Source organism: Theobroma cacao, chromosome 5 (genome assembly GCF_053813885.1).
Source record: "Theobroma cacao isolate CCN51 chromosome 5, ASM5381388v1, whole genome shotgun sequence".
NCBI lineage: Eukaryota > Viridiplantae > Streptophyta > Magnoliopsida > Malvales > Malvaceae > Theobroma > Theobroma cacao.
In genome coordinates, this window is record NC_142643.1 from 15,340,417 (window position 1) to 15,358,646 (window position 18,230).

Here is an 18,230-nt window from a genome sequence, read left to right on the forward strand (position 1 = left end):
TACATCATTGAATATTTGGCCAAGGGTGGGTATTGTGAGAATTTCATGCTTTCTTGCCTAATTTGATTTCTATACACATTTAACTAACTAAAACTACAAATTTAACTAAGAATCAAAACATAAAAATTTCAAAATCCTTCCCCTTGAAATTCGGCCAGCTCTTGGTATCACTTTTTGATCTTTCTCCTCAAGCATGCTAAATGGAAACAAAGGCATAGGAAAGGTAGAAATCAACCTAAAGTCGAAAAATCTTACCGTTAGAAGCGTAAACAAACGAAAAACGTGAATTCCCTTTTGAATTTTCTAGTTTTCCTTTCGTTTTTCTCTTTTCTTCCTTTCCTTTCTATTTTCTCTCTTATTTTCTCCTTATGGCCGACCATCACCTGATGTGGGGTTTAAATGGGCAGATTTTCCTTTAAAATAATATTAAATCATTAAAAAAATACCATATGTCACTTTTCCATTGGCCTGTTTTTAAAATTTCATCCTTTAAACTTCAATTTTTCACCACTTAAAATACCATAGTTATTCATACCAAAAATAAATAAATCCTATGATTTTGACAAGTTTTTGGTGGTGAAAATTACGATTTTACCTCGGGGCGACAAAATTACCGTTTTATTCTATGTTTCGAAAATTGTCGAAATTGAAAATTTTCACTTCCTATCATTAAATTATACTCCAAATAGTTAATCTTGGTCAAAAATTTCACTCCATGATCAAATTATTATCTAAGGTGGCAAAATGACGATTTTGCCCCTAAATATCAAAATTTTCAATTTTTCCCCAAATGAACCCTCGAACTCCGAACAATCATTTTTAGTCATTCTTGGATTGTAAAATATTAAATTTTATCCTACAATTCCTATTTGAACTAGTTCGAGATGAAATCAACTCAAGTGTACCGTTAGGTACAATACCGGGTTTCGTCTATTCTTAAGGGCTTTCTTAGTATAATAACATGCTACTCAGTGCATGTATGTCATGACATGTGTTTATAGGGTCGGGTTTTACAATCTAGGAGGAGAGCCTTCCTGTAAAGGCAAGGAAGTCGCACCTAACGAGCAGTGATCGGGGCACCTAGAAAGCATTTAATTTATACAAACTGTGAGTAAACCTATTATTATTGTAAATTATCTAGAGTTTATTTTTAAATGCTCTTTATGTATTTTATGAAACGAAAATGAGATTAAAATGGGACTTTTGATGTTTTAGAAATAAATGTGACAAATAAATATATTGTGTTGATTATCTGAAATAAGAAACTTTTGATCATGAAACTGAGTAATTGGAGGTTGCCAATTGTCTTGAAAAATATATTTTCCTATGAATGGCTTATGATATATGAGTATATGTGGCTATATTTTATAATTGCATTGGGAATTTATGTAAGCTGTCTTTTACTATGCAGGCTGGATAAATAAATAAAAGTCACGTTATACTGTCGAAATTTTATTAAAATTGGTGGGTTTAGTCACTGCAGTGACGGGTTTCTGTGGATTGCCTATTAGAGGGGTACGGTAAACCCGGTTGCATAGTTACTCTGGTTGTAGAGGCGAGGAGGGTAGCTCCCGTGGTAGTGTTAGAGCTCACTTCACGTCGAACCCCCACGTGAATGTGTAACTCGGCCAACGTCAAGGAACGACTTGTTTTCAAAACTAACATGTGTTTAACATGTAAATATCTTAACAACCTTGGTGGACTCGGTTAAATGCCTTGGCCAAGGTATCCCAGAGGACTAGTTTTTGGCTTGAGCCCTGTTTCTAATAAAAGTCATGAGCCTTAACAACTGTTTTAATAAATTACAAATATTTTATGGTTTAAGAAATAAATTGAAAACCTTATGAAATGGTTCGTGATTTGTTATTTAAACTTGCCTCCATTTTACTCTCCTTTAGATATTTATAATAATGTCTATTTACTCATTGGGATTGCAAAATCTCACCCACATCCTTTCCAAATATTTCAGGCCTGTGGTAGCTTGTAGATACCCGATTTTGTTGAGGATTCCAGTTGACCCCTCTATCTCACAGACAGTAGATTACTATCACCAACACTTGGTGTATTTATGGGCCACTTGTCATTGTAATTATTATTGTACATTATAACTTTGTAAATTATTGTATGCATGAATTTATTTTACTTCCACGTTACAAAAGATTACTTACACGTGTTTCTATAAATATTGTTTTATATAAAAATGCTATATTTTAATCAATATTTTGAATAGTAATATTTGTCTATAAATTTAAAAAAAAAAAATAATAATTTTTGTCTTTTGATTTACTTGAGCCAAAAACGATTGGTAATTGTTTAAAATGGAATGTTTAACAACGATTGCTCACAGGAAAGGCAAGAAACTAATACGTGAGCCTTGTGGGGTTTCGATTGGCATTTCGGGTAATGAGTGTCAATCGGGACATCGCGACGGTTGTCATGGGCCCGAGGGAGGTTCCAGGTCATGACACCAAACCACCACGTGAGGGTGAACTCAGCCAATGCCAAGGAACGACTTGTTTTCAAAATAAAAATATGATTTATGCGTACATGACTTTTTAACAGCCTTGACGAATTCGGTTGGGATAGCCCCAGGCCAAGGTATCCCTGACAACCGAGTATGAGAATGATTTTGGCACAAGCCAAGTTTTTAAGAAAGTCATAAGCCATGTTGTTTATTTTTGACAAAAATGTAATGGTTTTATATGAGTTGAAATAAGTTTTAATATTATGAATTATATTTCTTTGCATGGTGAAAAAAGAATTAAACAGTTTTTCGCAGCTCCCCTATATGTTTATATGTGAAATGAATATGTAATTCCTCGCATATGGGGCGAGTTATGATTTGGGCATGATTTTAAATATTATTTGGTTTCTTGGGAGCTTGCTAAATTTTATTGATTTGATTCGAAAATGATTATTAATATATTTTGATGTGAAAAATTTTATTACCTCGATTATTTATACTTTATAAGAAATTCTCAATTTTTATATAAGGCACAAACCCACTTTTGAAACCAATTGCTTTTATAATCTTGCATTTTATATTCAATTGATCTGTCGTTTGCTTGTTTCCCATCTACGCCTTACTTGCTGAGTCGATGATTATCACTGAGTCAATGAGACTCACACCCCTTTATTTCCCCTTTTGCAGATAGGGATCAGCCTAGCGTGTAGTCAGTGACGGTTCGGTCCACCGTGAATAGGTAAATGCATCTCCTAGCATTTTATTTCGAGTCGCTCCACTGTTAGAGGTCAAGTCGTAGCATTTTATTTATTAAGTTGTAAACGAATTCTAAATTTTTATATAAGCATTAATTTGTAGATTATAGATTTTAATGCATATACTTACGAATAAAAAGGAAAAAATTTGTATTGATTTTTATATTTATGGTTCAATTTAGTATATGAAAGTATCAATATTATATGGTGATTGAATGTAGTGGATTAATGAGCAAATTCTAGACAGGCTTGTTCGAGACTTGGCGGGTCTTTTTCAAAAGTCTTGGACACCGACAGTGATCGGGGAGAGGTCGTTGCACTATCACATACACAAATAAGGGTTTACCTTTTTCTTTTCCCTTCATTTATTATGACTTTCCTTTCTTGTTTGTTTTCTTAAAAGGAATTTTTAGTCTGTTCCTCCCCCCTCTCTTATACTATTCTTTCTCGCCTGATTATGTGTTTTGACTATATTCATTATTAGTTTATGTTATTTCATCTTATGTAAAAAAAAATGTTATTTCATCTTATTTTTAGAATCTATTTTAGTCTTTGTTATTTGTTCATATTTTGGTCAAATTATAAAATTAGTTTCTATACTCTATCAAAGTGATGTATTTAATCTTTGTACAATAATTTGTAAAAAATGAGTCCCTTATTTTTCAAAATTACCAATATCAATCAAATTATTAATGGTGCTAAGATTTTTTCGTTATCCATGTTGACATGGTATTTGATTGTATTGACATGGCATATTTGTGCTGATGTGGTATTAAATCGGATGACGACCTTTGATTTTAGCTCTTCTCATCATGCTCTTTGTTTCAACGGTTATTACCTTTTTTTTGTTAAAGTCGCCTTTGATTATTGTGATCGAAACATTTTTGCTATTAACGCCATTGGCTCGACTCAAAATGCCATCCACGTCATTGAGAAGTGGGTCTTGTAGATTTAGCGGCAAGATTGCATCTGCCTAGTATCATGAAGTCTCAAGATCTTATTGGTGTCTCACTAGTTCTCGCTTTTTAGTAGCTCTTCTTTTGGTTTATAGCTATATTTAATGAGCTTCACTATTTTGGTATTAATTTTTATTTTGTGTTTGAATTTCAATGTGTTGAAGTTTGTTTTAATTGCCAAGATTTTACTGTAAAGTGACTTTGTAAAGGTTTATTTTTCCATACTATTTGTTACGACCCAATCTCAAGCAATGATCAACACGAAGACTAAGAAGACAAGTCCCTTTGACCCAAGCAAGCCTTATAACCTTCAAGCACACCTATACTCTGTACCATTAATAGCACATCTATACTCTTACCATTACATATCTATACATATGTCCATCAAAGTATCTTGGCATCAAAGTAAGAGTGTAAACACAAAAGTTATATAACTAAAGTAGACTCGTTAATAGAACCTAACAAGGCACAAGTAGGCTCCATGGTTGATCGTTAGGCATACCTATCAAACGCGGCTCAAAGATCCCTCTTGAATGGCTATTAAAGCTAAGTCGTGTATTTGAAAACCAAAAGCATGAGATTTGAAAATGTGAGTATAACTTAGTGAGTGAATAATGAAAGGGAGCAAGCTACAAATGATTTGATTAACAGTGCGATACCTTTATTTGTAAACCATGTTATTTGTTTTCAAAGCCAAATCCCATTCAAATCATGAATGAACAATGTGCTGTGCATGAATTAGGTGCCCTTATACATGTATGGAAACCCCTTTAGAAGTTGGGAGAAAGGAACCAACCAATGGCCCTTGAAAAACACTCAAAGGGGGTGCACATTTCTATGTCAGTATAGGGGGATCGACCTTTCCTACCTTGGGGGTCGATCCTTAGCACACAAAACCACCAGTCTTTAGGTTTTATCTTTCGGGGGTCAACCTTTCTTACTCTGGGGGTTGATCTTTATTTGTCAGATAAACCACATGAGTGCACGTATTGTCAATAAGTAATATAATGAAAGTAAAGTTTACTCCCATAGAGAATTGTCCAAATCTTTTTTGCTAATTACTATAATTAAAACAACTTAACCTTATTCAAACAACTGATTTTTAATGCTAATGAAAACTAAAGAAACTAAAATTATAATTATAATTAGAATCAAAAGTAACAATTTAACTTAAATCAATGAACCAAAAGTCTAGAACCACAATATCCCCTCAATGTTTCATCTGAACCTTTTCTATTCCCTCTTTACTTGCTAGATAAGCTTGAGTCATTAACTTTTAGTTCTAATTTATTTATAAGTCTCTTCTGATGTTCTTACAAAAATAACTTCTTCATCAATTTACTATATTCTTATGCAAATTGAAATCAAGAAAGACTCATTAAGCTTAGACTTTAATTATGGCTATATATGACATGTAAGTGTAGTCCTACCCTACATGTGAATCAAATCAATCATTTCATGCAATTGATATTGAACATATGCTATTTCATACATAGCTTCTCTAAACTCCCACTTCTAGTTCCATTTAGGTTTTCAAATCAATCTATTAGTGGTCAAGCAATCAAAAGCATTAAGTGTTAGGATGTCACGACCTGGAACTCCCATCGGGCCCGTGACAACCGCCACGACGTCTCGATAGGCACTCATTACCCCGAATGCCGACCGAAACCTCACAAAACTTAGCATCAGCTTCCGCATCTCCCCGGTGATCGACAGTTATTAAATCTCGCATTTCAAGAAATCATAAGTCGTTTCCAAATCAAAACAATAAAATATTATTTTCTGGCTCGCAAGGACATTTTCATCATTTTTCTTCAAAAATATCGAAACTCACCAAAAACACGGTGTAAAAGATAAATATGTTCATACATACTTTAAATCAGATAACTGAAGTATAAAATTACTTTTACAGTGACACATGGGCCCCCAACTGACCAAGAAGGTGTAAGGCGCGAACTCTTACTTTCTAGGATGCAACTCCGAGGTTAATTCTCGTCTTACTCAACTATCAACAAACTGTCCTGAGCTTGAAAAATGGATAGGAAGAGGGGTGAGATTATGATTACATAATCCCAGTGAGTAAACAGACACCATCTAAACTATCTAAAGGCGAGTAAAGAGAGACAATTAAAAATAATTCATTTCAGCAAATTTTTCACAACACGAATATTCATTTCAACTAAATAATCAATATGGCTCGTGAATTTCTCAAAACTTGGCTCATGCCAAATCCTGCACTCGGGGACACCTGGACTAGGGGTACCCAACCGAGTCCGCCAAGGCTGTGAAAAATTTTATATAATTATAAAACTTGTTTTTATTTTGAAAAAAAAAATAGCTGTTCCTTGGCGTTGACTGAGTCTCACTTCACGTGATGGTTAACATGAAGTGCACTCAAAAAGCCCACCTCAAGAGATACCCTACGTGCCTCTACGACCGAGGTGAGAAAATAAAGGAGTTTACCGTGCCCCTCTAATAGGCTGGTCCACGGAACCTCGCCACTGCAGTAGCTAATCTTTAATCCACCAATTGATCAAATCTCAATGGCAAGCATGGCGATTACATTACTAACCAATTTATCAAGGCAAAACAGACAGTTCATATTTTTCGACACAAGTATAAATTCAGCCAATCATGCCAATTTATCATAAGCCATTTAATTCAAATCATAATTTATAATAAATCACATGGTCTCCAATTACTTAAATTTTCAAATCCAACATTCTATTTTCAAATCAATTTATAAAAAATTTAATTTATTTTATAATTCCATTTATTTTATAAATTCATATTTTTCTCATAAAACAAGAAATGCATCATTTAAAATAATTTTCACAAATCACAAAATTGAATAAAACCTACTCTAGATAATTTAGATGATAATAGGTTTACTCTCAAGTTTCAAAAGTTCAGATTTCGGGTGTACTCAGCTTAGTGATCCCCAGGCGTAATTTCCTTACCTTTGTCGAAGGGCACACCAACTTGACACAGTATAAAATCAAGGAATTTACTACGTTGCCCTTAAATTGAAATAACTAATTTAGATCACTAATGCATAGTATGAAATGCAAACGGTCTAAATTTTGCCTAAACACCGTATTGACCTATTTCGGTCTTTTACTAGATAAATTGAAATACGCATCCAATTTAGCTCCAATTGATCCCATTTCTTTTTCTAATGCTTCAAATCAGCAATGTCCAACCAAATAACCCAAAAATCAGCAAAGCCACATTCATATTCCTTCTTGGAAAAATTTGGCCAAAATGGTGCATCATTGTCACAATTTTTCCTACTTGATTTTCTTTCCATAATTCATTAATTTCCATATCAGAAACCATGATTTCATAATCAAATAACCTAAAATAACATCACATTCTTCCTCACCATTGACTTGAAAATTCAGCTAAGGCTAGGTAATGGGAAAAATGAATGTTTTTCTACATATTTTGTTTACTAACATGCTAAACTAACACTAAACACTAACATATATCAAAATCAAATCAATCCAACAATTTTCTCTCTCTAGACCCATATGACCAGCCATGAAATCACCATGAAAACATGCAATTTAATCATGGAAAATAAGGAGAAATGCTTGGGAATAAGAAAACTCAAACTTAATAGAAAAAATCTTACCTTTTTCACTTAATTTCCTTGAAAATTCACACTTTTTCTTTGATTTTCTCTCTCTTGGGTTTGGCTTTTATTTTCTCTCTCTTCTTGCTGGTTTGGCCGACCATGGGGTGGAAGATGGGCTGGTTTTTGTGCCTTTCAAAAAGAAAAGATAATAAATTAATAAAGGCATGACACGTGGCATCATGTCATTGGCCCTTTTTTTTTTAAATTTTGACTTTTCATTTTAATTTTCCACCACACCTTTATTCCATCTTTATCCATTCCCACCATAATTAAATTCCACAAATTTGACAAGTGTTGGTGATGCAAAATTACCATTTTGCCTCTGGTATGGTAAAATTACCGTTTTGCCCCTATACTCCAAAAATATCGGGAATTGAAAATTTTTCACTTCTAAACCTCAAATCATACTCCAATACTCAAATTATACTCCAATAAGTCAAATGGGGCCAAAAAAATCTTTTCTAAAATTCCCATTTTGCCCCAAGTGGCAAATAACCATTTTGCCCCTAGATAGTAAAAATTTCGGTTTGACTCCAAATTGATCCTCGAACTCCAAATTACCATTTTGAGTCATCCTTGGCCTGTGAAACTCTTAATTTCACCTTAAAATCCCTATTTTAATTAGTTCGAGGTATAAATCGACTTACTTGTACTTCTAAGCACAATACCGACTTTTAAATATTCTTCCGGGACTGTTCAGATATACAATCACTCTATCAGTCTTATGTGTAACATGGTAGATAATTTAGGACTGGGCTTGACAGCACTACCCCCCTTAAAATAAAATTTTGTCCTCAAAATATCTCTTATCAAATTCAAAGAAAAAGTGGGGTATTATCTTTTTATTCGATGCTCAACTTCCCCTATTATCTCCTTTCTAGGGAATCTTGATTTGCTCCTCGTATTTATTTCCAACTCAACTTGAATACTTTACTTATATCTGTTATTACCCTTTAGAATTTGATCAGCAATAATCCTCTCAATCATGAGTCTTTATGTCATTTAGGATTACGCTAGGTGGTTTTCCAAAATAAAGAGTCTACGCAGCCTCCTGTTTATAATCGGTGCTGCAGTCACTGACTATAAACAAGACTCTACATCAACTCCATTATTCTACTGTTTACCACAAGAGTTGCTTCATTTAATCACTTTTCATTCAACTGAGTTAATACAAGAATTAAAAATCCTTATAGTAATCCTTTATAGTACTCATTTTCTATACCACCATCGTAATCCTTTATTCACAAATTCGTTACTTAACATTGATGTCCCTTCTCATTAATCTCTCATCCTTTTTATTTCTTAAGATTTGACTTTGATCAATACATTATTGATCTTAATACTCCACAAGGTAATTTATTTCAATGTAGCCGTTGGAATCTACTTAATTAAAACAAATCTTTTACTTTTGGAGTTACTACCTTAGTCGTTCTCAATGGCTTGACTCTTTTTTTAGTCTATACCACAATTAGCAAAGTAAATTTTCTATCACAGATGCATGATCGGGATACTGACCCCAACATATCTATATTATCTATGTGATATGCCACAGTTATCCCTTAGGGCATATTTCACTACCAATATTCATATATCTTTACAATTTATATCTCCCTTTATAAGCATCTCCAAAAATCCTCATGTCCTATGTCCCACCTTAGGACAGTTGTAAAACCTGACCCTATAAACACATATCATGACATACATGCACTAAGTAGCAAGTTATTACGCTAGGAAAGTCCTAAGAATAGACGAAACCCGGTATTGTACCTAACGGTACACTTGAGTTGATTTAACCTTGAACTAGCTCAAATAGGAATCGTAGGATGAAATTTAATATTTTACAGTCCATAAATGACTAAAAATGATTGTTCGGAGTTCGAGGGTTCATTAGGGGTAAAATTGAAAATTTTGATGTTTAGGGGTAAAATCGTCATTTTGCCACCTACGATAATAATTTGATAATGGAGTGAAGTTTTTGATCAAGATTAACTATTTGGAGTATAATTTAATGATAGGAAGTGAAAAAGTTTAATTCTGGTGATTTTTGAAGTGTAGGGGCAAAATCGTAATTTTGCCACCCGCGGATAAAATTTGAGATTTTGAGAGAATTTAGATCAAATTTGACAAATTGGAGAATGGTATGAGTATAAGGGATGAAAAATATGTCTATGGGCAATTTTTCAGTTTTTGGGCAAAAATGTAAATTTTCACTTTTACGGGGGTAAAAGTGTAAATTTCAAAAATTACTCCACCGAGACTTTGGATAAGTCTGAGAATTTTATCTAAGCTATGGATATGTGGGACAAGTGTATGGTGAAAATTTGGAAACAAATGGATGAAATTTTAAAAATGGGCCAATGGGAAAGTGAGACGTGGCATTTTTTTAATGAAATAATATTATTTTAATAAAAAGTCAGCCCATTTAAACCCCATTTTAAGTGCTGGCCAGCCATAAGGAAGAACAAGAGAGGAAATAGAGAGGAAAGGAAGAAAAGAAAGAAAAGCCAAAGAGAAACAAGAAAATTCAAAGGGGAATTCGCGTTTTTCGCCCGTTTACGCATCTAATGGTAAGATTTTTCGATTTTAGCTTGATTTCTACCTTTCCTATGCCTTTATTTCCATTTAGCATGCCTGATGAGAGAGATCAAAAAGTGATATCAAGGGCTGGACGAAATTCTAGGGGAGAGAAATTGAAATTTTTAGGTTTTGATTTTTAGTTAAATTGATAGTTTTAGTTAGTTAAATGTGTTTAGAAATTAAATTGGGCAAGAAAGCATTAAATTTTCACAATACCCACCCTTGGCTGAATCTGCAATGAGGTACAATGATGATGATCTGATTTTTATTCTAAGAGAAATGAAGAGAAAATGATGAAAAATGGTTAAATGTGATAGAGAAACAAAGTAGAAAATTAACCGAGTTAATGTCCCATTTTTTGCTGAATTTTCCAAGGAAGAGAGTGAGCTGATTTTGGTGATTTTAGAGGAATATTGGCTGATAATTAATGGTTAGAAATGTTGGAGAGAGAATGGGACAATTTAGAGCTAAAATGGAGCGCGTTACCAATTTATCGGGTAAAGTGCCAAAAATAGGTTAATACCGCGTTTAAGCCATTTTTGGCTATTGCATTTCATACCATGGATTAGTATAGGATTTAAGTCAAATATATAGTGATTTAGCATTAATGTGATGAATTGAGTAAATTTTTGCAATGTGTCTAAAAGGAGAGCCTTTCGGTAAAGGCAAGGAAATCGTACCCGACGAGTAGTTATCGGGGCACCTAGAAAGCTTTTAGTTTGTACAAACAGTGAGTAAACTTATTATTATTGTAAATTATCTAGAGTTTATTTTTAAATGCTCTTTATGTATTTTATGAAATAAAAATGAGATTAAAACGGGATTTTTGATGTTTTACAAATAAATGTGACAAATAAAGATATATTGGGTTGATTATGAAATTGAGTAATTGGAGGTTGTTAACTGTCTTGAAAATTATATATTTTCCTATGAATGGCTTATGAGATATGAGTATATGTGGCTATATTTGATAAATTGCATTGGAAATTTATGTAAGCGGTTTTTACTATGCAAGTTGGGTAAATAAATAAAAGCCACGTTATACTGTCGAAATTTTATTAAAATTGGTGGGTTTAGTCACTGCAGCGACGGGTTTTCGTGGACTGCCTATTAGAGGGGCACGGTAAACCCGGTTATATAGTTACTCCGATTGTAGAGGCGATGAGGGTAACTCATGGGTTAGTATTAGAGCTCACTTCACGTCGAACCCCCACGTGAATGTGTAACTCGGCTAACGCCAAAGAACGACTTGTTTTAAAAATAAAAATATGTTTCACATGTAAATGTTATAACAACCTTGGCGGACTCGGTTAGATGCCTCGGCCAAGGTATCCCCGAGGATTAGTTTTGGCTTGAGCCTTGTTTTTAATAAAAAGACATAAGCCTTAACAATTGTTTTGGTAAATTACAAATATTTTATGGTTTAAGAAATAAATTGAAAACATTACGAAATGGTTTGTAATTTGTTGTTTAAACTTGCCTCCATTTTACTCGTCTTTAGATATTTATGATAATGTCTGTTTACTCATTGGGATTGCAAAATCGCACCCACCTCCTTTCCAAACATTTCAGATCTGTGGTAGCTTGTAGATACCCTATTTTATCGAGGATTTCAGTTGACATCTCTACCACACAGACAGTAGGTTTCTAGCACCAACACTGGGTCTATTTTGGGCCACTTGTCATTGTAACCATTATTGTACGTTATAACTTAGTAAATTTTTGTATGTATGAATTTATTTTACTTACACATTACAAAAGATTTTTTACACGTGTTTCTATAAATATTATTTTATATAAAAATGCTATATTTTAATCAATATTTTGAATAGTGATATTTGTCTATAAATCTTTTTTTGTTTTAAAAAAATTTCTTTGGATTTATTTGAGCTGGAAACAACCGGTAATTGTTTTAAATGGAATGATTAAAAACGATTGCTCACAGGAAAGGAAAAAAACTGATATGTAAGCCTTGCGGGGTTCCGGTTGGCATTTCGGGTAATGAGTGTTAATCGGGACGTCGCGGCAGTTGTCATGGGCCCGAGGGAGGTTTCGGGTCGTGACAACAGTCTTCCCATATGGTTCAATAGATCACAACTTCATCACACACCTAATGATTCATTATTTATAGTATCCCACTATTCTCATAGTCGAAACCGATTATATTTCTCATCTTAAAATTTTACGGTATCACCTTTTAATTCCCTCCATACTCAAGTTTATAATCCTTGACTTAACCTCGTTAACTGGCGATCAATTCATAGTACTGCAAGGTTTAATCGTTATTAAATCTAATAATTGCTAGAACCATTAATGGCTTCCTATTTCAACCTTCAATACTTATTTAAATAATCGATCTTGCCACTAAGATAATTATTCATCCTCAATACTTATATTACTAATCTACCTTTGTCATACTAAAAGATTTTTATACTCCTTCTATCATTTAAACAACTACTCCATCATCCGTTTATATTATACAAGACAAAAGTCAACTTTTAAGCCTTTTATACAGGGGACTATTATCCGTCTTATACTACATCTGCTTAGGATTACAGTATTACAAGCTTCAACAAGGCACTAAACATCTTTAGGATCATTATCATCTTGATCCTTTTCGAGTCCGTTTCAAGTTTTCCCTTTTTCTTTTCTTGCCATTTACTTACATTGCTCCCATAGCTTGGGGGAGAATGTCTAACGACCGATGCCGATGCTTTCCCACTACAATATTCTTCTTCTGCTATCCTCATTTTCTTCTTCCCTTTGGCATGTTCCTCAATTCCTTTTAAGAGAAAGTTTCTCATGCCTTGATTTACGTCATTACTATCAACACTCTCATCAGTCTCACTATTACTAGGACTTTCCCTTATTTTAACTTTCGCTCACAAATCTGATGAGCCCAATTAGTAGGTACTCTAAATGGATCTCCTTCTGGATTATTAAGTTTAGGACACCATCGGCTTTCAGTAGTGAAATCTGTTGATCCCTCACTAACACTCTGTGAAATATCAGAATCACTGTCCCCCCTAGACATGTTAAGCGTAATCCAACACACTTCAAAACTTATATGAAATCAAACGACAATCACTTAATTTCTTACACACCCTGAAAACAATTAGGTCTCTATATGCAGACTCATGCATTCTATTCGACTTAACTTAACTTAACGTGGGCCACGAAGTGTTAGTGTAGATTTTTTAAAACAACTTTAAAACCAAAAACTTTAAAATTCAAAGCTTTAAAACCAAAATCTTTGATCTTTAAACCATGCTCTGATACCAACCGAATTCAACTCAACCTCGCAGGGTATAATGGCATTCCATGGTACCTATTAGAGCACTCGGCAAGAGGTACACTTCACTCCGGGAAGCATTGGGAGCAATCCCTTCCCTCCTCTTCCAAGCTCTTGGGCGGAGAGTCATACTTCACCATAGATCATATGCGAGAGTTCCCAAGAATAGGGTTATTTTTCCCTTTCCTCTGATACCAATCGAATTGTCACGACCCGAAACTCCCATCGGGCAAGTGACAACTGCTGCGACGTCTCAATAAGCGAATATTACCCCAAATGCCGATCGAAACCCCGCAAGGCTTAGCATCAACTTTCGCATCTCCCCAGTGAGTGACAGTTATTAAATCTTGCATTTCAAGAAATCATAAGTCGTTTCCAAATCAAAACAATAAAATATTATTTTTTGTCTCACAAGGGCATTTTCGTAATTTTTTTTCAAAAATATCGAAACTCGTCAAAAACATGGTGTAAAAGATAAATATGTTCATACATACTTTAAATCAGATAACTGAAGTATAAAATTACTTTTACAGTGACACGTGAGCCCCCAATTGACCAAGAAGGTGTAGGGCACAAACTCTTACTTTCTAGGATGCAACTCCGAGATTAATTCTCGTCTTACTCAACTATCAACAAACTGTCCTGAGCTTGAAAAATGGATAGGAAGAGGGGTGAGATTATGATTACATAATCCCAGTGAGTAAACAGACACCATTTAAACTATCTAAAGGCGAGTAAAGGGAGACAATTAAAAATAATTCATTTCAGCAAATTTTTCACAACACGAATATTCATTTCAACAAAATAATCAATATGGCTCGTGAATTTCTCAAAACTTGGCTCATGCCAAATCCTGTACTCGGGGACACCTGGACCAGGGGTATTCAACCGAGTCCGCCAAGGTTGTGAAAATTTTTTTATAATCATAAAACTTGTTTTTATTTTGAAAAAAAAGCAATTGTCCCTTGGCGTTGACTGAGTCTCACTTCAAGTGGTGGTTAACGTGAAGTGCACTCAAAAGGCCCACCTCAGGAGATACCCTACGCGCCTCTACGACCGAGGTGAGAATATAAAGGAGTTTACCGTGCCCTTCTAATAGGCTGATCCATGGAACCTCGCCACTGCAGTAGCTAATCTTTAATCCACCAATTGATCAAATCTCAATGGCAAGCATGGTGATTACATTACTAACCAATTTATCAAGGCAAAACAAACAGTTCATATTTTTCAACACAAGTATAAATTCAGCCAATCATGCCAATTTATCACAAGCCATTTAATTCAAATCCTAATTTATAATAAATCACATGGTCTCCAATTACTCAAATTTTCAAATACAACATTCTATTTTCAAATCAATTTATAAAAAATTCAATTTATTTTATAATTTCGTTTATTTTATAAATTCATATTTTTCTCATAAAACAATTCATCATTTAAAATAATTTTCACAAATCACAAAGTTGAATAAAAACTACTCTAGATAATTCAGACAATAATAGGTTTACTCACAGGTTTCAAAAGTTCAGATTTCGGGTGTACTCAGCTTAGTGATTCCTAGGCGTAATTTCCTTGCCTTTATCGAAGGGCACACCACCTTGACACAATGTAAAATCAAGGAATTTACTACGTTGCTCTTAAATTGAAATAACTAATTTAGATCACTAATGCAGGGTATGAAATGCAAAAGGTCTAAATTTTGCCTAAACACCGTATTGACTTATTTCGATCTTTTACCCGATAAATTGAAATACGCATCTAATTTAGCTCCAATTAATCCCATTTCTTTTTCTAATGCTTCAAATCACCAATGTCCAGCCAAATAACCCAAAAATTCAGCAAAGCCACATTCATATTCCTTCTTGGAAAAATTTGGCCAAAATGGTGCATCATTGTCACAATTTTTCCTACTTGATTTTCTTTCTATAATTCATTAATTTCCATATCAAAAACCATGATTTCATAATCAAATAACCTAAAATAACATCACATTCTTCCTCACCATTGACTTGAAAATTCAGCTAAGGCTAGGTAATGGGAAAAATGAATGTTTTTCTACATATTTTGTTTACTAACATGCTAAACTAACACTAAACACTAACATATATCAAAATCAAATCAATCCAACAATTTTCTCTCTCTAGACCCATATGACCAGCCATGAAATCACCATGAAAACATGCAATTTAATCATGGAAAATAAGTAGAAATGCTTGGGAATAAGAAAACTCAAACTTAATAGAAAAAATCTTACCTTTTTCACTTAATTTCCTTGAAAATTCACACTTTTTCTTTGATTTTCTCTCTCTAGGGTTTGGTTTTTGTTTTCTCTCTCTTCTTGCTGGTTTGGCCGACCATGGGGTGGAAGATGGGCTGGTTTTTGTGCCTTTTAAAAAGGAAAAATAATAAATTAATAAAGGCATGACACGTGGCATCATGTCATCGGCCCGTTTTTTTTAAAATTTTGACTTTTCATTTTAATTTTCCACCACACCTTTATTCCATCTTTATCCATTCCCACCATAATTAAATTCCACAAATTTGACAAGTGTTGGTGGTGCAAAATTACCATTTTGCCTCCGGTATGGCAAAATTAGCGTTTTGCCCTTATACTCCAAAAATACCGAGAATTGAAAATTTTTCACTTTTAAACCTCAAATCATGCTCCAATACTCAAATCATACTCCAATAAGTCAAATGGGGCCAAAAAAATTATTTGTAAAATTTTTATTTTGTCCCCAAGTGGCAAATGACCATTTTGCCCATAGATAGTGAAAATTTCGGTTTGACTCTAAATTGATCCTCAAACTCCGAATTACCATTTTGAGTCATTCTTGTACTGTGAAACTCTTGATTTCACCATAAAATCCCTATTTTAATTAGTTCGAGGTATAAATCGACTCACTTGTACTTCTAAGCACAATACTGACTTTTAAATATTCTTCCGGGACAATTCAAATATACAATCACTCTATCAGTCTCATGTGTAACATGGTAGATAATTTAGGACTGGGCTTGACATAGGAATTTGAGAATATGATGCCCTGGAAAGCAAATATATTTTCATGTTTAATTTCATTTTTTTTGTAACGAATATACAATTTGATAATAAGACAAAGAGTTTGTTTTAAGTAAGCATTTATTATCTGGTTATTAAGGTACCGTGATTTTATTGCGATATTAAAATACATTTATATAAATAGTCATACATAGGAGACATGCATTTTAATTGAATTTAAAAATTGTTCATAGCCATAAGTTGTGTAATTTTTTACCCATGCAAGTATACATATCAAACAAATAATATATTGGTAAGCAGAGTGTCGATCCCACAGAGAATTGATCTAAAATTTCACTAAGTACTAAAATCAACACAATTCAGTCTTTTCCAAATAATCAAAATCAAATAACTAAATTAATTATAAATTAACTAAATCTAATTAACAATAATTTAAACTAAAATATCAAAGAAAAAATAAAATTGGATAGCCTAAGTTTACAATGTCCCTCACACTTCATCTAAATCTTACCTCTCTCTCTTTTAACTTATTCTAATGGGTTGAATTACTAATCAAGAGTCCTCAATTATTTATAAGGCTCTCTCAAAACTTTTATAAAAATATCTATTTTAGTCAAAACACTGTATCTTTGTGTGTATTGAAATTAAAATTGACTCATTAAGTTCAGGTTCTAATGTTGGCTACATACAGCATATAGGTATATCTCTATTCTATATACAAATCAATTTATTCATCCAAGCAAATGAATATGATCATATGCTATTCCAACCTCGGCCTACTTTAAACTCCCTTTCTCAAGTTATGTTTAAGTTTCCAAATCAATTTAATTGGTAGCTAAGCAATTAAAAGTATTAAGAACAAATTGGTATAAACAATTCAATTCCATTGAAAATAAGCAAGAAAGAGATTAAAAATTTAAACTACATGTGAGTTCAATTGCAATCCTAGAGGAAAGAAATTAGCTACTCATAATTGTAATAATAAATAAAAACATTTAAAGTTTAGCCATTAAGAGTTACAAGAATAATAAAAGCTAAGGGAGTAGAAAATAAACAAATATTAGCAGCTTTTAATCTTTAATCTTCAACCTCAACTTTTAACTTCTTGAATCTCTCTTAAGGTTGTCTTGTTACGGCTAACTTCTCCTCAAACTCTCTTTTTATACTACTAACTTAACCTAATTTTTCCTAATTTAAACTACTTTAACCTAATGGCTCTTAATATGGGTTTAGAATAAGTGTAAAACCCATAAAACCTTAATCCATCCATAGCCCTTTTCTTTTCTGCACTAATTCTTCAGATTTTTCCTCTTGACGTCGTGGCACAACCCCTCGATGCTATGGTGTTGGTGTGACTTCAGGTTTTCTGTTGCCTACTATTACACTTTGTCAACTTCCAACACGATTTTCTCTTTCGAGGTAGAATTGGGTAAAGTGATCTACGTGAAAGTTGTAGCTTTATCTCTTAACTTTCTAATGGTAAAAAAATCACATCATTTGGACATCTGGAGTGAAAGTTATGATCAA